Source organism: Camelus ferus, chromosome 33 (assembly GCF_009834535.1).
Source record: "Camelus ferus isolate YT-003-E chromosome 33, BCGSAC_Cfer_1.0, whole genome shotgun sequence".
Lineage (NCBI taxonomy): Eukaryota > Metazoa > Chordata > Mammalia > Artiodactyla > Camelidae > Camelus > Camelus ferus.
In genome coordinates this window covers 6,897,301-6,919,917 of record NC_045728.1, presented here as the reverse complement: position 1 = coordinate 6,919,917, position 22,617 = coordinate 6,897,301, and the positions used below count along the sequence as shown (strand labels likewise).

Here is a 22,617-nt window from a genome sequence, read left to right as displayed (position 1 = left end):
TCGCTGACTAGCTGAATCACGTGCTGGTGAAGGAGGCATCTTGTCATAGAAGCTGTGGCCTGTCTGCTAGGAGGCCAGGAGTAAAGGATGAGGGCTGGTGAAGGTCTTTTATCTACTACTTTGCTTTCGAGAGAGTCACAGGGAAAGTTCTCTGATTCAGTTATTTTAAGCCACAAGAAGGCAATTTAATGACGAGAAGGGCCTCCTGTTTCTGGGGGCTTTCACGCAGAGTCTGCAGGAAGCATCTGCTGCAGGGGCCTCGCTCCCCAGCCCTTCCTTCCCCTCTGCCCCTGGAGGGTGCTCGCTCTTCACTCTGCCAGAGACAGAGCCGCTTTTGTGTCCTCTCTGGAGGGGCATCCCAGGCCGGCCTCCCTGCAGCCCGACAGGGGGCCCTTCGAGCAAGTCCTGTCTCGGAAGGGCCTTCGCAGTCCCCTCCACGCCCGGGGAGGTGGCCTGTGTCAGCCTGCGATGCCCGCCAGTGCTTTGGCTGGTGGGTGCCAGGTGGAGACAGTCAGTTGTTCCGGAGAGAGGTCGTTCTGGGTAGTTACAGCTAGCAAGGGGTCCCGCTTTCTCTACCTGCCTTCAGAGTCATCTGGCCTCCACTGGAGGCGCCTGGGAGGAGCGCTGAGCAAGTGAGGCGTTACAGGTGGCAGGGCGGCCGGGTGAGTCCGGGCTGGAGAGGGGAGCGGCCAGGCCTGCTCGGGAGGCTGCGGGCACATGCGGAGAACGGGCAAAACTGGCCCCTCTCCCCTGTTTGTGGTGAAATTGGGCCCCCTTTAGGAAAGACATAGTTTTCCTACCCCGTTTATTCCCAGATTGGTGTTCTACCCTGGAGCCAGATTAGTGGCCGAGAACAATTGGAAGCAAGCGCTCTTTGAGCATCCCGCTGTGGTGCGGGGCTCCAGGTGGGGACACCCGCTGCGCGGCTGCCTTCTCCACAGAGTCACCCCTCTGCAGAGAACCAGCAACCCGGAACCGTTCGGCGCAGCCAAGTTCCCTGTTGTCAGCTGTGCTGCGCGCATCTGCCTAACTTCGGCCAGACAAGCTGGAGCCCTCCTACGTTATTGATGAAACAATATCCAGGACCAGGCCCCGGAGGCGAGTTAGGAAGTGGTGAACAGGAAGCCCAGTTTGGAGAGGCCTGCCTCTCCCCGCGGGGCTGCACCCTCGAGGCTCCCTTTGGCCGCTGCCCTGGTGGGCACCCTTCTCTGCGATGCGGGTGGCTGTTGGCTCGGCTTGGATTTCACAGGGAGTATCTCCACCACTATCAGCACCGCCTGGCCTGAGGGGAAGCGGCTGAGCCCCCTCCTGGTGCCCATCTGGTGTACCTGCTTGAAGTAGCGGACCCTCCTCTGTGGCCCCTACACACCTGCTGGATGGCACGTCTGTCTCTCCCGTTAGACTGGGCTCCTTGGGTGGGAGCTGGTTGGTCCTTTATTATTCATCGCTGACCTACTAAAGCATCTGACATGCAAAACGCACTTTGTAAATGCATGAAGGGAGGTATCGGCCGGGTCTCCAATTCTGGACTCCCTGATAGGTCTCCACCCCTCTCTCAACCCGTTTCTGCAAATGTGAAAAGATGAGTTGGAATGGGTGCTCTCTAAGGTCCCATCTGGGTCCAGGCATGTGTAGTTCTGACATGGCAGCTCCCCCACTGCCTCTGAGCTGCTCCTCCTGGCTGGTACTGCCATTGTGCTGAGGTCCCCTCTGCCCTGGGGACACTGGCTTGGTCATTCCACAGGTTTCCAGTCTGGGGCCTGCTCTCTGGTGGCAGGTCCTGTCCTCTGCCCATGCTCTTCTCCCTGACACAGCCTCTGTCTGCCACTTTCCCAGTCACACAGTTGAAATTTCCTCCCAAGTAAAGCCGGATGCAAGATGAGGACTCATTGGCACAAGGGGATACATTTGTCCTACCCTGGAGTGCACCTCCTGGGGGGCTGGGTTTACTTTTCTTCATGGCCTGGGCCCCTCCCCACAAGGAGAATCAGGGGCCTCTTCATTTCCCATCAAAGGAAGGTCAGCCTGTAGACATGACATCCCTTGGCCACGCCACCTTTGTTCAGGAGCGCAGGCCCAGGACGAGCTGGCCGCTGCCTCTGCCCTTACGCCTGTGCACAACTGTTCCTGTTTCCCTGAGACAACAACAACAATAACCATCTTTACTTACACGAGAGAAATCGTTTTAACTTTCCAAAGTATGTAATTATTTCACTCCATCTTGATAATATCTCTGTGTCGCAGGCAAGGCAGGAATAAACATCTTGATTTCTCTGAGGCCCAAAGATGTACTGGTATTTAGTCCAAGATTCCTTGGAATCTTAGAAATTTCTAGATGAATGAGAACCTAGTGAGCATCTCCTGAGTGACTCTGAACCTCTCTGGGGACATGGACAGCCTTGAAATCTTGGTAAAATGTATAAATCTGTCCACAGAAAAATGTACACACATTCTGGATCAAGTCCCAAGGGGGTTGTGGATGCACTGAAGCTTTAAGATTCCTGTTGCTCTGATCTAGCCACTTGGTTCAATAGATGAAGAAGTTGAGGCCTAGAGAGGGTGACATCCACAAGGTCAAAGGGTCATGAAGACGAGGACTGTCTCCTAGGTTCTGTCTAAAAGCCTTTCCAACAGCAACAAAAAGTTTTCTTTTCTTTTCTTTTCTTTTTTACCCTAAATCGTGTCTCATTTGTCCACCATCAGCTCCCTGGAATCACCTTAGCTCAGATATTCCCATAGGAAAGTTGCCTACCCTGTTGGCCATCTGGCCTGGGGGCCCCAGTCCCTCTGGTTTCCCCAGCTGTGGCTGCAGAGACTTGGGGCTCCCTGCTCTCTCTGTCTGCCCTGGGCTCCCTTATCTTTTTTTAAATTGTGGTAAAATACACCTAACATAAAATTTACCATCTCTACCACTTTTAAGTGTGCAGTTCAGTGGCATTAAGTACATTCATATCATTGTACAACCATCACCACCATCCATTTACAGAATTCTTTTCATCTTGCAAAACGGAGATTCTGTATCTATTAACCAAAACTCCCCAGCTCCTCTCCCCTAGCCCCAGGCAGCCGCCGTTCTACTGTCTGTCTCTGTAAACTTGACCGCTCCACACATCTCATGTGGATGGAATCACACAGCCCTTGTCCTTCTGTGACTGGATTATTTCACTTGGCATAATGTGGTCCGGGTTCATCCACGTTGTAGGTGTGTCGGAATTTCCTCCCTTTATTAAGGCTGAATGATTGCTGTTGTGTGTACAGATCCCATTTTGTTTGTCCATCATCCATCCATGGATGCTTGGGTTGCGTCCACTTTTCGGCTCATGTGAATGATGCTGGTATGAACACGGGGGCACAAACTATCTTTTCAAGTCCCTGCTTTCAGGTCTTTGGGGTATTATACTCAGAAGTAGGGGGATGTTTTTAAGGTGTCTGAATTATTCTCCGCTCTCCATCAAATCTATTTTTATTTTGTTCTTAAATTAATAAATTTGCACAACTACTGACCTCGCTGGGCACATGCCACAGAGAGGACTTTCTCAGAGAGCTCTGAGCTTCTCTGTAAAGTGCCCCACTCCCCTTCCCGATCACTTCTGCTCCCTAGCCCGCTGCACTTTTTCCTGAGTGTTGGTCATCTCTTGACATTGTATGTATATATTTACAGTTTGTTTCCCCCATTAGAATGTGAGCTCCATAAAAGCAGGGACTTTTCTGTTTTGTTCATTGTTGTCTGATGTCAGGCACGATGCCTGGTGCATCTGCCTAAGATATAATTATTAAGTTATTATTAACTTAATAATATATGGAATAAGTGGATGATTGAACGAATGAATAAATAAACAAGGTACTGTTCCCAACCACAAGAAGCTTACAGTCTGGTAGCTAGAATGTTAGATCTGGAATACAAGGCGAAATAGAGGCATATAATTAAGTCCTACGAGAGTTGCCCCAGAGGGTCGATCCAGAAATTTCCTCTGTGTACGGGGCAGATTGTTCCCTCAACATTGATAAAAAGGCCCACACTATTGAACAGGTTTAACTTCATTTTCTCATCAGTCTCCCCCCAACCTCATGATATGATATTATTATCATCAATTTCCAGGCGAGGAAACCAAGATGGACAGAGGTTAAGGACCCGCAACAGTGCGGTACAGCGAGTAAGTAAGGCAGGTTCGAAGTCGAGTCTGAGCGCCTCCCGAGTCCAACCCCTTTTTCTTTCATCAATTGTTTTTCTTTTCCTTATTGAGGTTTCTTCCCCCCCCCCCCCCAAATTGTAAAAGTGGCAACGCTCACTGCAACCAGAAACAAGGCAAAGATGTGCTAAAAACGGCGAGGATTCCTCCCTCTCTCCCTGTTCCCCCGTCAGCACCGGCGGGAACACTCCAGGCTGTTCCGTCCACGGTGTCTCCGTGCCCACACAGACTCCTGCACTCGGATGCATTCATTCTGGAGTTTTCTCCGCTTTTACAAAAATGGAATCACCCTGCACGCATCACTCTGCTACTTACTTTTCTTACTCCGAACATTATGGCCCTCCCTCATGGCAAAACATGTAGCTCTAACTCGTTCTTTTGAAGAGCTACATTTATTTATAGTGTGGCTGTACCACAAGGCATCCAGACATCCCCCTATTGGTGGCTTCCAGCTTGTTTTTCACTTTCTCCCACTGTGGGTACTGTGGCGCTCTCCTCGTGCGAGGGCACTTTTCTTTCCATGGGATACGTTCTCAAACTGGGGCGGCCCAGGAAAAGTGTATATATTTTTTCAATAGCCAAGATCCTGCTATACCGTTTTCCCCAAAGACAGTGGCAGTGCAGTCACGCTTTGAACCACTGCAGTTTCCAGGCCTGGGCATCCCTCATTCTTCCCCTCCTCCTTCTCCTCAGAGCCTGGTACCCTCAGGCGCAGCCCCAGCCTCTGCAGACCTGGCCCAGGACTCCCCAGGAAGGCTGGAGGGACACCACTGTCTTCTCTCAGGGCAGTTCTCTGTCCTCTCCCTCCACCAGTGAGGACCGGCCATCAGGAAATCCGGATTGTAGTCCTAACTCGGTTGCTAATCAGCTTTTTGACCTTAGACAAGCCACTTAATTTTTCCGTGTGTTGGTTTCTCCATCTATAAATGGAAGGAGGTTGGGCGGGATGATTTATGAAGCCTTCCCTCTCCAAATGGCCTTCCCAGTTTTGAGACCCCACAGAGCTGGCTCCCAAGTGAGCACTGGGGTCTGTCTGCTCTCCACGGGGTGGGGGTTGGGGGAGCAACAGCCCGGAAGAGCCTTTCTACCACCAACTTTCCTCAAAAGCTGATTCAACTGCTGGTTCTATCAAGAAATAGTGTGGATGGTGGGGATCCTGGGGCCAGACTGAGTCAGAGCTGGACTAGAACCCAGGTCAGCCATGACCTTGGACAGCCTGCCTCACCTCTCTTTCCTTTGATTTCTGAATCTGCTAAATGAGCAAGATAAAATGACCTCAGTATTCTAGAGCAGCACTGTCCGGTACACCCACCCGTGGTGATGGGAACACTCTCTGTCTGAGACTTCAGGACAACGGTCACTAGCCACACGTGGGCGTCAAGCACTTGAAATGCGGCTGGATTTTAGATTTTATTTAATTTTAATTAATTAGAATTTGTATTAAACAAACAAACAGATGTGACCAGTGGCTACCTTACTAGACTCCGCAGCTCCAGAAGATGAAGAGAGGACATAGTAATCCAGTACCTAGAAGGCACTTAGCTAGCCCAGTGTCTGGCATACAGTAAGCACTCAGTAAGTGTCTACTAGTATTAGGTACCCTGTGTTTCACTTTCCAGCCCACCACTTCTGATGGCTTTCAATGACAACCCACACTGGCTGTCCCAGAGTCACCTGAGGAGGGCGGGAGGGAAGGTGTCGCTGCTGGTGGTGCATGTCAGTAATGAGCCCGGCGCTAATGTTTCTGGTCGGCTACTTTCCCTGGAGGGTCATGTGAGCCAGAGTGGTATGTGGCCTGCTTTGCAAGTGATTAACATGGTGTAAGCAATCTGCATAGAGAGGAAAACCCTCCGCTGGTATTCCATTATTCTATTAGAGTTTCAGAGCCGGGATTAAGTGGACATGATTTCTTCCTATGGGCCATTAATTTTGTTTTATTGCTGGTCTGATGGCCATTACCCTTTTTTGCCAATGCATTCCCCCATTAGGTTTGTACAATTAACAAAATATGTGCTGTTAGGGCTTTGATAGGAACAGTGGGCTGGAAATCAAGGGAGAGGGCGCAGGCTCCACTGAGTTGGGGGTGGGGAGTGGCTGGACCCAGGGGTTGGGACTCCTTGGCACCTGCCGGTCATTCCTGGAAACTGCCCTAAGACCTTCGCCAGCTCTCCCCCGGCTAGGAGTGGAGGGGCTGCTTGCCGGGGAGAGGGAGGGACTCTGGGTGGGCCTGCCTAGCTGGGAACAGTGTAACTGCGAACGTAATGAGCCACCTCCGTTCTGTCATCTTGAACCTGAAACTCCTCAGCAGGCAGCGCGGTCCACCATCCAGGTACCAGTTCTGGCCGGAGCGGCGACACCCGCCCTCTCTGTGCTGGGCAAACAGGAGCGCTCGTGCCTGGTGAAAGGGGGCGACTGATACTCAGCGTCATCCAATGATTGGCCCGTGGAAACGCAGGGTGGGCGTTGTTAGGTCATCCCACTTTAGGAGAAAACTCAGCAATCTGGATTTTCAAATGTGAAATGTCCCACTTTTTAGATATTGGCAAAATTTACAAACACAGGCCAGGCCAGCGGCCACCTGGGAGCTGCCGGAGGGAACTCTGCCAGGCAGTGAGGAGTCATTGGAGGGTTTTAAAGAGGAATAGACATGATGAAATTTGTGTTTTAGGAGGATCCCAGGCTTGGGGAGGGGATGGATGGGCCAAAATGGGGGCAAGGCTGGAGGCCAGGAGACCAGTTAGGGGCCCAGGACAGAGAAAGAAGCCTGAGGCAGGTTGTGATGATGGACCGGGGAGAGGAGAGGTGATGTTCCTGACGGAGAATCGGCACGTCTTGGGTCTTGGTGTTTCTGCACTTCCAAGGATGTCTGCAGGGCTGGGGGTTTGGTCATGAGTATCTGCGGTTCCTTCTTCCAAGTAGGAAGGTGGGAGCAGCCCACCAGTGCCAGCGCTCCTTCCAGGGTCTCATACACATACCTGTACTCACAGGTACAGGCCCCAGCTGAGGGTCTTGGGCCTGGGTGTGGCCTGTGCAGTGTGACCGAGGGACCTTTTCCAGGTCCTCTGCTACTGGGTGCACAGCACTGCTCATGGCCCAGGGGGCTGTGGACAGTGGGGAACTGGCATCAGTCTCACCAGGCTTAGAGGAGGCCTGAGCAGAGCAGCACCCTCAGTGCTGGGCAGGAATTTTTCTTAGCACCAAGCATTTAGTGCCAGGTAATTATATCAGTATTCAATTACCCAGTTATTGTGTAATTTAGAGCCTGGTGGTCAGGGCCTGCGATGCTGTAACTGACAGCCTCATTCGACTAACGTGAACAACTGGAAGCTATTGTCAAGGGCGAGGTGGGCAGAGGTGGAGAAGAGAGGGGACCCTGGCCATGGAGTGGGACCAGGGCCCTGCAGGCGTTTTCTCCCAGGATGGTCTATTCAAGTTTTGTTTCTCTTGTCAGGGTTTTGCTCATATGCCTACAGAGGGCTTCTCAGAGAAGGGGAGTCCAGAGAAACCCTTGGTACCCAAGAACATGTTGCCATGATTTGTCCTCATCCTAAAGGTCTGGCTGCGGCAGGAGAAGAAAAGCTTGTCAAGGGCAGTGGGATGAATGCAGGTTCTCAGCCGTCTTGACTGGCCTCTCCTTTTCCATTCAGCAGGCTGCCAGCCCTGACCTCATAACACTGAAAGGCAGCAACAGTAGCCCCGTTTGTCATTATGAGTATGTTCCCGGCAGCACACAGAATGCTGTAGGTGCAGCATCTCACTGAAAGGTGATCCCTCTTTTAAAGGCGAGAGAACTGAGGTTTGTAGAGGTTACGATTAGGTACGTGGCAGACTCAGGCTTAAACCCAGAACTGCCTGGCTCCCGCATGGACACTCTTAACTACGATCACATACTGAACTACTTTAGCACTGGGGACTTAGGTCCGCCCTGGGGAGTGAGTCGGGGCAGCCTCAGAGAAGTATGGGTTTCAGATGGAATTTTGCTTTCAGGATTATGTAGTCTTAACACGATCATTTTGCAGAGGGGAAAGCTGAGGCAGACAGTGGTTAAAGTTCCTTGTTCAAGATCACACAGTAAGTTAATGATGGAGTCAGAGTGTGAACTCATGACACCCTTGGTCTCGTGCCCTCTATGTTAGACCTACGGCCTTGCTAAGCCCTAAGCTTATCTTGGTCCGTCCTTCCAGCTTACCGGGGCATGGCTCGTGGGAGTTTGCTCAGCTCTGTTGGGCATGCAGAGTCAAGTTCTTGTGTGCTTCCTCCCACGGGAAGCTTTCTTCTCTCCTTCTCCCTTCCTCTTCCAAACAAACAGGAGAATTCCTCATTTATCATTCCATACATTTCCTCATATTTATAAATGTGAATGGTCAATCCCATTTATGACTCAAGTTTATCTTCATGATGAGCAGGACAGGCCTGAGTTTAAATTCTGGTTGCACTACTGCAGGGCTGCTTGTCTGAGGGCCTTGGACATGATCACTTGCCCTCCAGGACTGCAGGCTACTGGCTTTGGAAGGCCCTAAAATACCATGCACCTGGCTGGTTCCCAGCAGGCGTCCCCAGGTCGGTGCCAGTCAGGAAGACTTCTCCACTGGTGCACAAGGAGTGAAGAACAAGGACAATGTGGAGAGGTTGCATGTGCATGTATGTGTGCATACATGTGTGTATATGTGTGTGAGAGAGATGGACAGATGGAGACACAGAGAGAGACAGACAGACAGAAAGACAGAGAGAGAGAGACAGAAAGAGAGAGGAGACAGAGATTGGCGGGGGTGAGGGGATGCTTTTCATGATGTGTCTTCATTCAGTTCAAAGAGTTCAAAGGGTGGCCCTTTTTGCTTTCCTTACTTTTGGGGGTTGAATTACTTTCTGAAACGATGGTGAAAGAAGACACCATTAATGTTTTATCAGTGTATATGTTTGTCAGCCCTCCCAGTTTCCCAATTTTTTTTTTTTTTTAACATTTTGTGAATTGGTGAAGCCAAACCTGGGAGACCAGGCTCAGGGCATCTTCTCACCCAGTACTGGTGAGTGTTGAGAGCTCATTACCTTCCAAGGAAGGCCAGCTCACTTTGGGATGGTTCTTATTACCAGAGAAGTCTTTCGTATATTGAGCTGATGGCTGGCTCCCTCGGATACCTATCATTTAGCCCTAATTCTACCGGGTGGAGCAACACAGCCCCTCTTTCACATAGTTTCTTCAAGTATTTGGAGGACCACCGTGTGGGAGAGAGATTGTTGCTTTAGTCAGTAGAACTAGGAGCAATGAGTAGTACTAAAGAGGGACAAATGAAGGTGTATCTCTAGTTTCTTTTCCCATATCTTCTACTTCACAACCTCCTAATCATGAAAATGACAACAAAGACAGCTAACATTCAGTGAGTGCATATTTTGGGCAAGGCTCTGTTATAAGCGCTTCACAGTATATGCAACGATTCAACCCTCACAGCCAACCTCAGAGGTAGAAAACCCTTATTAGCCCTATTTTATGGATGAAAAACTGAGACACAGGGAAGTTAAGGAACTTGCCCAGGGTCCCACTGCTGGTAAGTGATGGAAACCTGCACTGTCTGATTCCAGCGCTTGTGCTTTTAACCAGCCCTTTAACCACTAGACATCTTTGCTCACCTCTCTCTTCTACTCATCACTGTCAAAGTTACTAAAATGTGATACCAAAACTGCATCTAAAAGTAATGTGGATTGAGAAGTCCAAAGTGAGGGGACCATTTTCCCCTTGGTTGGCCACTGTCTGGCTATTAAGGCAACCTAAGATCAATGTAATGGGCTTGACAGCCACACCATACCCCAGGCTCTACCTAAGCATGCATTTAACTCAAATAACCCATGCCTTAACCCATAACCCATAACTCAATCTGTGATTTTGTAGTTGATTTTTGAATGTAAGAGTATATATATTCTCGTCAAACCTTTTTCTACAATTCTGTAAGAAAATTAAAAGACATTTTCATGTGGCATAGTAAGTCGATGGTTTAGAGTGATGGGATTGTGAGCAATTTTTTTAATTTTCAAATTTATTTCACTTATTGTGCAAGAAATAAAAACTGGTGGAAGAAAAAACTGACTTTTAAGTTTTGGCCTATTCTTTTAGCTTGTTCAAAGCTGTATAACATCCTTGAACCCATCTCCCAGCAGAGCGGCTGTCCTTCCGAGCTTAGCAGCATGTGCAAATGGAAGGGCCACCACATCTTCTTCCAAGTTGCTGTGTCTCAACAGACAGTCCCAGAGGGCAGGGTAGATACCCCCTCCATGCAGTCCAACCAAGAAACGTCCTGTACTGAGTTCATGTATGCTCAGCAGCAATGTGTCAACAGTTCAGAAGATTACAAGTTGGAGCCCCTTGTCAGGGGCTGGTTCTGAAGTGCTGCTTGTGGACACTGATTAGAATGAAAAGGATCCACCACTGAACATTTCAACAGACATTTGCTGAGAACCTGACACATGCTTGGCGTTCTGCTAGGATCTGGGGCTATAAAGACGCATAAGATGCTGTCCTTGTCCTCAACACCTTGCCACGGGTGTTCTGGTCTTGTCTCTGATGTACTTCTGTGAGTCACCAGTCTTGGTCCTGGAGAGGTTAGTAGACAGTCCCAGAGGAAGTGGCTCATCCTGGGGGACATCATCATGAACAAGAGGGACATCTTTCCATGAGCACATTGCCCTACACCCTCTGCCTGAATCTTCTCTCTAAAATTCCACCTCTTCCAGGAAGCCTCTCTGTTTCATTTAATTAAAAGGAAAATACTAAGGGGAGGTAGCAGGGCAGGGAGGTACCTCTTCTTCACAGCCTTTCTTTGTTGCAAAACCTTCAGTGGCTCCAGGAGCTCACAGCCCAAGCCTGGTCTCTGCCTGATGCTCAGAACCCCGGTGCTGTGGCCCCACCCAGCTTACTCAGCGTTAGTACCTCCCCTAGTCTCTCAGGCGGACCAGCCTCTGCTTTGTCCCTGGGCCACATGCTTTCCCCACCTCTTCCTCACTCAGATTGCTCCCCTTTCTTGGAACGCCTTCTCTCTTCCTTTCACTAAATCTTGCCTGACCAGTCCTCCAAGACCCCTGAAAACTTCCTGGAGGGCTCCAGCTCCTGCCGACCTGGTTTCTCTGTGGAGAGAGAGGGAGAGGCTCTAGCACACAGCACAGCACTACTTCATGTATTTGCTTGTCTTATCAGATGATGTTTCATACGGATATTCTTATTTTGCAATGACGTGGCCGCACTTTTACAGCAGGACCCAGGTGTTTTTCTCCTGCGGCGCCCAGCAGGTGTGGATCATGGAGGAGACACCGGATACATACGTGCTGGGTTTTTCTTGTTGTAGTTGTTGCTTTACCCAGAAAGAGAGTGAAAAGCAGTCATGTTTTTTTGATCTTCCCAGTCACGCCCTCATCATTCCCCACTCACATCTTCCTTCCAGCCCAGCGGGACTCTTCCTTCACTTTTGCTTGAAAGTTTCCTCCTCCATCAGGACTTTCCATAATCCTGCCGTAAACAAGAGCATTGGCGTTGTTGTTTGCTTGTTTTGGCAGCTCCTCTGTATAGATGGCAGACTTCCCTGGGGGCTTCTCAGCCCTGTCCCCCTGCACAGGGTATGGCGTCAGACACGAGGCATCCGTAAATGATCACTGCCTTGGTCAGCTCAGGGCTCTCCCCAGCCATTAGCCTCTCTTTCTCTGGGATTCCTATAGGGGAGGAGATGAAACTCACAAGAAATTGAGGCACCAGCAGGGAAGGAGGGGGTGACCGTGTCTTTCTGTCCCAGTTAGTTCTCTAAACAATCATCATTTTGTACCCGGAGCCCCCTGCTCAGGAAGCTTCTCCACTCAGCTGTGGGCGCTGGGCCGCCTACCCTGGCTGTGCTTCTGAGCCAGACCCCCACCCCGCCTTGGCTCTCACCCCCAGCAGACTCAGACAGTCCATAAAGGTATTTTCTTTCATCGACAGGTTGAAGTCTGGAGCAGGACTCTGAGCTCTCTGTCCTCCATGCCGCTCACCAGAATAGATACTGTGAACTGTAAGTAACTTTGTTTGGCATTTTCCATGTTGACTCAATAAGGTGATGGGTTAAAGACCAGCCCTGAACCTGATCTTTCACAGCCACGCATTGTGCAAGAGAAGCACTCTACAACGAGCTGGTCGGAATGCAAAATACAGTGGCCCTCTAATTAGATGAGGTCTGAGTGTGACAAAGGAGCCCTGTAACATGACATCCTCTTTAATTAGATGGTATTGATTGTGCATTAAGGTGGACTGGATGTGTTATGTATGTCACGAGTGTTGAAGAGGGGAGCTCTTGAGCTTGCAAGGCCAACCCAGACCCCAGCCGCGGTGGTCTGCGGGTTAAGCTTGGGAGGCCATAAGAGGAGGAACCGGGCCAAGTTCATAGCTCGCGTTGCTTTTGCGTCCGGCTGTTTCTAGGGGGGCGGGAGGGCGGGAAAGGAACTGAGGCTTCCCTCCGTCAGCACAGTGACCGCTCCACCTTAGACTGTACTTGCTCAGAACATCGGCTCTCCCACTCGGCACAGGTCTCCCCTCCTGGAGGACCAGTCGGCTTGGTGGGACCTTCTCTGGTAACTCCAGCTAGAAGGGATTTCTCCCTTTTCCGAGAGTCTCTGCCTCCCACGCTGGGCAGCCCTCTGCCTGTACTCTGCTGTGCGGGGTTGTGAGCTCCCGCAGGCGTGTCAGGGGTCCCCTGGTCCTCCATCCTCTCTGCTCCCTCCACCTAGTCGCTGGTAAGGCCATGTCAGCTAGAAGCCGCTCGCCTTGAGCTGCAAAGCTCCCCACCCTGCTTCGGGGGCTCCTGGGGGCTGAGCGGCTGCAACTTTGATAGTACATTGGCTCCCAACCAGTCCATGGAATTATAAATGATTAACCGTTATCAGCGCACATCTTCACCTCTGTGTAAAAATAGATTGACTGTAATGAGTATTTGAATAAATCATAAGAATGGCCGCCCTGCGATCGTCTAACATCCTGCCGATGGCTGCCCGGTGAGTGAGCAGGGCGCCGGCCCTCCGCCTAATGGCCTGCAAGTCGGTGCTGGTGCCTCAATGATTGACGGGCGCGGCTCCCAGGGCACCCCCTCTCCAGCCCGGCTTGGAGTGGTTGGATCCCGGGGCCTGGGGCGGGGAAGGGTGCCTCCCTCCATCCTGTTCCAGGAAAGCCTACCTAGGAGATGGGGCCGGGCGGGGGTGGGGGGTGAGGAGCCAGAGTAGGAAGATAATGACCTTTGTGAGAATCGATGTCTCCTCGCACCGGAGGTTAGAGGGACCTCATAAGTCAAGTCAAGTATGAGAGGAGCAAGCTAAGCGTGAACCTTAATGAGAGTGGCGAGTGTAGGGGAAATAGGTCTGTACGTACCCTCCCTGTCCCCGCGGGCAGCGGGCGCCTGGCACGGGGCCACTCCCACCCAGGGGAGCGCCCTCTCGGGGACACTCTGGGACCCATACAGAGGACGGAGAAGGAGTGGGGGTCTTCAGGTCCCAGGACTCTGAAATGGAAAGACTCAAAGGACATTTCAGGGCATGTTTTTTGCTAAGGAGGAGCCTGCCTTTTGGAGGCAGCGAAGAAGATGAGGATGAGGGAGGGCAAGCTCCGAGGGATGGGGACCCACTGAGCAGGGAACAGTCTGAAAGTCTGAAGTGAGGGTTGGATTTGAGAGGGAAACAGCCAACCGTCTAATTTAATTTGAGTGGTGTTCAGTTATTACAGCTGTGTAACAAACCACCCTGAAACTTAGCGACTTACAATATTCATCATGCTCATTTATTCTGTGAGCCAGGAGTTCAAAGAGGGCACAGCGGGGAGATTGTCCCCCATCCACAGGTCTGGGGTCTCCACCAGGGCAGAAGCTGGGTGCTAGAATCATCTGAAGGTTCATTCGCTTATAACTCTGGGGTTTGAGACCAGCTGTTGACTGAGACATTAGCTGGGGCTGTCCACCAGACCCATGAGCCCTCTCCATGTGACCTGGACATCCTAACAGCGTGGCTGGAAGCCGAGAGGGGGCGTCCCGAGAGGGAACAGGATCCAGGCGGGGGCTGTACCACCCAAGCCCAGCAGTGTTACTTCCACCACATTCCCCTGGTTGGGGAGGTACAGAGGCCTCGGTTGTAAGAAGGGAGCATGGACACCACCCAACCACATCTCAAAGGAGGAGGATCCCAGCACATTAAGAGAAGAGCATGAGGGATGAAGGATACACTGTTGCCACCATCTTTGGAGAGTAACATCTACCACCACTAGTGTTGGTCAAGTCGGGCACAGACAGCCTCATCTATTCCAGAGTTAGGCTAAAGAAACCTCTTCCTTCAAGAATCACACTGTCCCTTAACTCACACAATATGTGGGCTTAAGTTACCCCGAGGCCAGAGCAGGATTCCCGGAGTACATGCTGGTGTTAGGAGGTCCTACAATTGGTAGAAACCTCTACCTTATAGTCCATCTCAGCAAGAGTGGATCCAGCTTGCCACCCTTAGCTTGAGGTGCCAGGTCTGGAGAGGGTCTTAGATCTGCGACAAGGACTCCACAAGCCTTGAGCCCTTCATTCCCATCCATAGCTCTCACATCCCTGGCTCCATGGCCTTCCAAGCTGGAGGAGGCTTCAGCCAAAGATCAGGACAGAAGAGGCTATCTGGACTATGCAGGCCCTGGGGAGGTCCAGGCAGCCCTTCCTCCCTGATGCCCACGTCCTTTCCTCGCCTTCCTTCCCTCTGCCCCACACTATAACCCACAGGAGGCAGTGCCCTTGAGGACCTGTATCCCTTTCCTTTGCCATTTTTCTGACCTGGATGCAGCTAAATTTTGGAAGAGAATTTGAGTACCCTGGATGCTTTGTTGTGACTTAAGGGGTTGGAGACAAAGCTCAGGTGACCGAAGGGTGGCAGCAGGACCAGTTCATTGTCCCAAGGGGCCAAGATATGAAAATGGCTAATGGCTAAAGGAGGGGGCAGGGAAGAGAGGGGTAAGGGGCTTGGTCTTGATGAAAAGGGCTTGGAATTTGGAGGGAGAGTCTTGGAATCTAAGTCAGCTTAATACCAACGTTAATAACCAATGTTTATTGCATGCTGGACACTCTGCTAAGCACGTGATGTGCATTTTTCTCATTGAAACCCTTACACTGCTCTATGAGACACAGTTGTTGTCTCGGTATTAGATACAGAATGGGGGCAGAGGCTCAGAGAACAAGAGAGGTACCCTAGTTAGTGACAGAGTAAGTTAGTCACAGACCTGAAATTGAACTTAGAACTCTCCATTCCAGAGACTTCATCACTTCGTTGTGTGGTTCCAAGAAACTCAGTTTACTCTCCTGTAAAAGGGGAAGTTTGATGCCATCACTTCCAATATCACCCTCAGTTCTAAGATTCTGAATGTGCAGAAAAGATTCTGGGAGCTGGCTTAGACAAACCTACAGTGGAGGTCGACTTTGTGGAAATGGGTCTGTGTGAAAGCATGGAATGATTTCCTGTTCTCGCCTTTCCCCTTTTGTGAAACATAGGTCAGGAAACTAATGTTTAATTTGGGCAGGTGAAGGAAACAGATAAAAACATAAATGATCATTTGTATTTTCAAGGCTTCAACTTGTGGGGAAAAACACGAGGCTTGACGTCCAAAGCGTGGGTTTGGGTCTCAGCCCCGTGACTTGGAGCCTTTGTGCTGTGATTCTGGACATGTCTCTTTGGTCTTCGGATTCTCATCTGTAGGATGGAAATGGGTTTGTACACCGTTCCCAGGACGGCTGTGGGGCTCAGTGAAATCCAGCATGTGAAAGCTGGCACACAACAGGTGCTGGATAATGGTCCAGCCGTCCACTCACCCAGGAAATAAGCAAAAAGCAGAGTTGGAAAGAAAGATTGTTCCTCTCCACTGCTCCTGGAGGAGATGGTCAAGCGTCTTTCCTTTAACTGTACTTTCCATAAAAGTTCACTCATAAACTATTGATATTTTAATAATACGCATTAGCATCTTGCCCTTTGACAAATGAATATTGAATGAGCAATAAAGAGGCAAAGAGTAACCAGGTACGTGGCTGCGGGGAAGCTGGAATCACGAGTAGCTGTCAGAGGGACTGCCCCTTCTCTGGGACCTTGTGGCTCCCCTCTCTCTCCAGTGACCCCTATGAAACAGCTCTAAAAAGGAGCTCAGACTCTGGCCCAGCCCAGCCCAGTCTGAGCAGGATTTTGTTTTCTTTCGCTTGGCTGGAGGGGACTTGGGAGAAGACAGAAAAGGTCATTAAAGTGGTGCTGAGGGCTTAGAATTCCACTCTCGTGTGAAATACCTGGCATCTCCCCACTGCATTTGCCGAAGGTGCGCGCTTCTTCTTCACATACTCTCTCCTGCCCCGTCAATTAAAAGTCTGCAGACAGACAGTGTCTGTCTGAATGCCCACAAGAAATCAGGCAACAAGCTTAGAAATAAGTCAGACTAGTTCCTCCCTTCTCTGTCCTCTCTCCACCGGGTCTTCATGGGTGCCTGTGCTTGGGGTGTGTGTTAAGGTTTATAAGACAGAATTTCCTGCCTTTTGCAGCTCCTGCTCCAGCCCCGCGGCCACAGCCTCCAGTTTGTCGTGGCCTCCATCTGGGCTGGGAGTCCTTGAGTGTGCAGGGAACAGTGACAGGGGCTCTTCGTTGGTCCGGCTTAATTGGTGTGATTTAATGGCATTTCTGGCGGATTCAGATTTATACGGCTTTCTGAGCTGCAAATCTGCTTTCTAAATGTAGAATTTTTGTGGAGTGGTAAAAAATAATGGCTGTTCTGTGATTCCTGCCTCCCAAGCTAGGAGATTGCAATTTACATTATGCAAATAGACATTATGCAATCAAGGCACTTTAGCAGGAATCTGGCGGCAGAGAGGCCGCTGATGAGATTCGAGGTCTGCAGCCCCAACTGGAGGGGCCCTGGAAGAGCGGCGGCTGACGGAGTGGGGAGGGGGTGGGGCAGGCGGGGAGGGGGCAGAGCCTGTTCCGCTGGCCCGAGGAGGCACAGTGGAGCCTGCCCAGAGATGAACGCATCGGGGGCTGCCAAAGCGACTCTCTCAATTAATGGCTTTGTTTAATCATACCCCCTGTCCAGAGGAGTATTGTCTTACGGATAATTTCGTTTGCCTAACGAGATTTTGCTAATTAAATCTCCTTTCAGTTCGTGTGACTGTGCCTGCAGGAGAGGGGCTATTTGGAGTCTTCTCCATAAACCTTTCTGGAGAGGAACTAGGGGAGGAGGGACGAGAGGGAGGGGAGAAGAGAAAGGAGGGGAGGGAGAAACCTCCCTGCTGTGAGCAGGACTGGGGACGCTTCCAGCAGGGCTTGGAAACTACAAGGTGTCAGCAGCCCCCTACCTTGCCTCTCTCTCCTGTTCTCTGGAAGTGCAGGTACTCCGAGATCTTTGTCCAGCCTGAGGGTGTCCCCTTTTTTTTCTTCCTCTGGTGGCTCTGTCAGCTCCACCATTATCCTTTCTCAAGTTCTTCCCAGATCCGCAGGAGGTTCTGCAGGGTTTCCAAGCCCTGCTCCCAGCAGCTCTGGCTGTGGGTGGTGGTAGTGGTGACGTGGGAACCCTCCCCTGGCCTTCGCTGTTAGCCAGCCAGCCTGGCTCTTCAGAGAGGAAAAATTGCTCCCCAGTTAGCCATTTCTCCAGGGATAATTGTGTGAATCAAAGAGGAAACCTCATCAAATTCGTGTATCCTGAGAGTCAGCCGGGGTAGCCCCCTGTGTGTGGAGGAGCCCAGCGCTGGGTCTGCAACAGCTGGAGCCTAATTCATGCTGCTGTGAGTTTGTGCCTGTGTCATGCCTGGGCTCCTCCATCCCCAGTTGTTCTTTCCTGTCTGCAGCTTCCTTGGCCTGGCTGACCAGGGGGCTCACAGCTCAGCCCTGCCTACTTTTCCAGTTTTGTTTCCTTCTGCCTTAAAGCTCCCTCCTCCCTGCTTCTTACAGACACTCAGATACCTGGGCACACGCCTGTTCCTGACACCCAGGTGTACCAGGTTGCTCAGTTCCCCCCCAGATACTCTGTGTAACTTCACACCTCAGTGCCTTTGCACTGGCTGTTCTGTCTTGAACCTCCTCAGCCTGGATAACCCCTGCTCCTCCTGCAGTACCCAGCATACACATCTCCTCTGTGACTACCACCTACAGGGCTTCCTGCCTTTCCTGAAACACTCCTGTACCCTTTCCTCATCCTGTACGTTCTACAGGACCTCAAACATGGGTATCTATCTATCCAAGATAAGAACTGAATCTTATTCTCCCAGTCCCAGTACCAAGAATCATGCCTGGCCACAATAGCTGCCCTACATGGATGGTTGAATGACAAATGAATGAATGAACCAAGGGGAAGAGAGTGGAGCGGTGGAGAGGTTTTCTCTAGTAAGCTCTCCAAACCCCAGAATGGGCCGTGGTGGTGGAGGGTCAGGAGACTGATTTCTGCGGGGGCTTTGCAGAGTTACTTGCCCTTCCATTATCTTTACTTCCTAGGCAGGAAGCCCTAACTCCCTCTGTGTGTAAGGCCGTGTACGAGGAGGGTCCTGTCACACATTCTTACATGAAATCTGTGAAGTGGTATTGTTTTTGCAGAGGGCACTGAGGCTCGTTTGTCCTCATCAGAGAGCAAGGCAGTGTTTACCTGTAACTGGGCCCACTGGTGGGGCCCTAGTAGGATCTACCTCTAGGTAGGTGACAGTGCCTATGCTTCCCAGTCTTTCCTCCCCATCCATCCATCCATCCATCCACCCACCCATCCATCCATCCCGTCTATCCATCCATCCATCCCATCCATCCATCTTGACCAGAACCTAAGCTGCCCGGGAAGTGTGTCACAGCCTGGGCTCTCCCAGTGCTGGCATGCCCGCGCTGCAGCCTGGGAGGGCCTGTGTGTCTGTGTGTGTGCCGGGGGACAGGCGAAGCTCAGGCCCCACAGGCAGCATCTGGCTGCTGGCTCTGGTCTGTTGCCCAGCTAGCACTGGGGATGTCAAGGATGAAGGAGTCTGCATTCCATGCTGGGGAGCTTGGGGGTGGTCCAGGAGAAATGGCTCATATCTTCTTGTGTGATAAGGGTGCATGTGGCCTGTGTGTGTACAGGCTGCAGGATGTGTAGGGGCAGTGTTTGAAGAGAGTACTTTGTGTTTTTCCTGGTTCCTGAGTTTCAGTGCTTTGTTTTTGGCTCTGATGTTTTCCTCTTGGTCCAGGTATGTCTGTCAATGTTCTGTCTCTTCATCTAGGCTTGTAATCCTCTTGACATCCCCACTGCGCTATCAGTGCTCTGAGTCTGAAGTGTTTCTTGGTACATAATAGGTGCTCAACAAATACTGAGTGATGCGACGAATGATTGAATGACTGAATGAGTGAACCAGCAGGCACTTTGCTGTCAGGCAGGCTTGAGTTTGAGCCATAGTTCTGTTTGCATAGCTGGGAACTTGGGTTTTCATTTTCTCATCCAGAAAGTAAGAATACTAATCCCATCTATTCTATCTTTCTCAAAGGGTTGGTGGAAGATTATAAGAGACATATGAACGTGCTTTATAAACTATAAAGCACTACGCAAGTATAAGAGATTATTATTATAATGGTTATTACACTTGAAGTGATCGTTGTGTTTGAAAATTAGGGATTCTGTTTTCAGGAATATAAAATCACCCAGGCCTGGTTGGAATGCTGAGACTTACAGAGCAATCAGTATACGAACTGATTCCAGATTGGCCCAACTATGGGAACTCTCAGGGGCTGGGGTGTGGGGACGGGACTGGTGAAAATGGTCAATCTTCATTTGTGCCACCTGCCCCCATATAAATGGTCTCTCCAGGGTCCCTGTGATTGCCCAGCCTTCTATGCCTCATTATCTTTGCAGATGCTGTTCCCTCTGCCAGGTGTGCTTTTCCCCTTTACTTCCCTGATCTTTTGACCTGCTGGTGCCAAGTTGCTGTTCTGTCGCTGGGCTCCCAGGTTACCAAGGGCAACCTTGGACTCATGCCCAAAAGATCAAGTTGGCTGAACTTCCCCAGGCTCCCTAGGCCTAGGGCCCCCAATCCCTCACAGGTGGCTAGCTGGCCATCAGCCAGTTGGGCAGGGAGACCTCAGGCTAAACTGAGTCCTGAGGACAGGGAGGCATGCCTGTGGCTGACCCACCTGGGGAGACAGGTGCTGCCTGCCTCCATCCCCAAGCCTTCCAGATTCTACTTCTTGGTGGAGTCAGCCCCAGCTGGTGGAGAATCTGCTGGAAGCCCTCCCAGGCCTTGTTCCCTTGCCTTCTCCCTGTGTGCAGAGGCATCTTGTCTCTGCCCCTGCGCTGGCCTGTCCCCCACGCCCTCCCACTCCCAGCAACCCTCCTGGAGCCCCAGGCAGCCGCAGCGAAGTGCCGGGGGCTGGGAGGCTTTTCATTACCGAATGCACTGAACCTATTTGTGAGTGTTTTGCAAAGTGTTTAATCCAAGGTGTTCCCTCAATTAAATTAGTGCAAACATCTGTGTCCCACATCCACGTCCATTTGCATTCTGTGCCATTTATTACAGCGGGAAATTGGAAGGCACCTTAGGAATACTTAGGACTGAATTAGGCTAGCTTGGGGTGGGGGTCTGAGGGTGGGCATCTGAGGGGGCCTGTGAGGCTGGTCCACAAGGCGGATCCATCTCCAGGCTGGGACTGGCGGAGGAGCCGCTTTCTGGTGCAGGACCCCTGGTCTTGTGGGGGAGGTTGGGTGAGTTTAATTAATGCCCTTGACCCCCACCTGGGCCCAGGTACCTGTGGAGGCAGGAGGCATTTACTGCTATTGTTTTATAACTTTAAACCCAATTAAAAAGAAAAGTGTATCACATTCAAGTGACCCACCTGGGTCTCTCCCTGGGGTAGCCCTTTCCTGCTGGAAGGTGGGTTTTTCCATCAAGAAACTGCTCAGCCTTGGTGACTGGCTGAGCGTGGGTGGCAGCTCTCTGCATGTACTGTGTGATTCCCAGGACTGTCAGGTACCTTGGGAGTCCTACTATTAAACTAATCTAGGAGGCACTGACGAAGAATAGCTTCGGCAGTGTGACAGGCACTGTGCTCAGTGTATTATCTTTTGTAGCTCTCCCACCAGCCCTCTGAGACAGGCCCTCTAATAATAGAACAGATCAGAGAGCCAGGCTTCATCAGACAGGTTAAGCAACACACTCGTTGTTCCACAGCTACAAAGAGGAGCAGTTGGGGTTTGAACTCAGGTCTGCACAACTGCAGGCTGTGTGCTTCCCGCTGAACTAGGACATCTCTCGTGAATGAAGCCATAGGGATAGGCTTTGAATCAGGAACCTTGCCTCCTCCCCAATCTCGTGGCCAGCACACCCTGGCCGAGCTGTGCAGAGGCCCTGGTCCTAGCCTGCCTGCACCCATTAGGATAACGAAACCTGGGATTCCCGGGGGCCTGCGATGGTGACTCACTCAGTGGAAGGGATTGCTGGATTTTGTAGGATGGGGCAGGAGGAAAAGGAGATCTGAGGAGTGAAGAAGAGACTCGCGGATGCTCAAGGACTTAGCATTCACCAAATTCCTCCATACTGAGTGGGGAAACTAAGGCTCGAAGGAAGCAACCCCTTGCCTAAGGCCACGGAGGGTTTGGTGGTAGAAGCTGGACTGGAACCCAGGGCTCCCACCTCCTGGGAGGGGAGTGATGTCAGGGCCTGGGGAAGTCCCAGGGGTGCTGTAGGGTGTGTAGGTGCTCTAGATGTGAAGTGTAAATCAAGGCTGGAGCAAGGACCTGGGTGAGAAGGGGATGAAAGGCGGCTGTGGACTCGTCCACTAATGATCCTTCTGCATCACCTTTAACAGAGAATGTTCCCGGTCCTAGAGGGCTGTGGCCCATCTCTGGCCCGGGCCCTGGGGCAGGTCCTCACCAGCTCCTGAGGTTTCACCTAGGGATGTCTGGGGGCGACAGAACCTGGGGAGACTGGAGGGGACCCGTGACCTGGGGCTGTGCACACCTGCTGGTGTCCATCTCGCCTTCCCTTGGCCCATCTGCCCCGTGGCCTGGGCAGCATCTGGAGGAACAGGGTGCAGTGGATTGGAGTTCCAGTCCCTGCTCTCCCACTACCTGCTCCTCCAAGACAGGACCAGGTCTTAGCCTTAGTTCCCCATCTGTTAGAGAGTAATAAAAATCTCGCCTTACAGGATTGCTGGGAAAATTAAAGGGAATCAGAGGTAGGCATGCTTTCCCCTGCTTCTGATGCAGAACACTGTTGCTAGTTTTCCTTTCTTCTCCGTGGCCCTGGTCTACTTTCTCCTCTTGGCCCCTGCGCCTGCCCCTGGATATGGAGGGTGGTGGCTTCTGTCTAGACGATGTTGGGTAGCCCACATCTCAGCCCTGCCCCTCCCTCTTCTCTTCCCTCCCTCTCTCATTCGAAGACTTTAATAAATGCATCTCAGCATGTGGCCCTGTCTGGGGCTTTATAAGAATGAATTGCTT

General features: G+C 51.3%; 1 protein-coding gene across 2 annotated transcripts in view; it reads left to right on the top strand.

Moving 5' to 3' along the window:
* PKNOX2 (PBX/knotted 1 homeobox 2) overlaps positions 1–22,617 on the top strand; it is a 233,735-nt gene that overhangs the window by 46,527 nt on the left and 164,591 nt on the right. For both annotated transcript variants that reach the window (XM_032472657.1, XM_032472656.1), the window contains exon 2: positions 12,145–12,214. The gene's annotated coding sequence lies outside the window, so the exon portion shown is untranslated. The remainder of the gene's footprint in view (positions 1–12,144; positions 12,215–22,617) is intronic.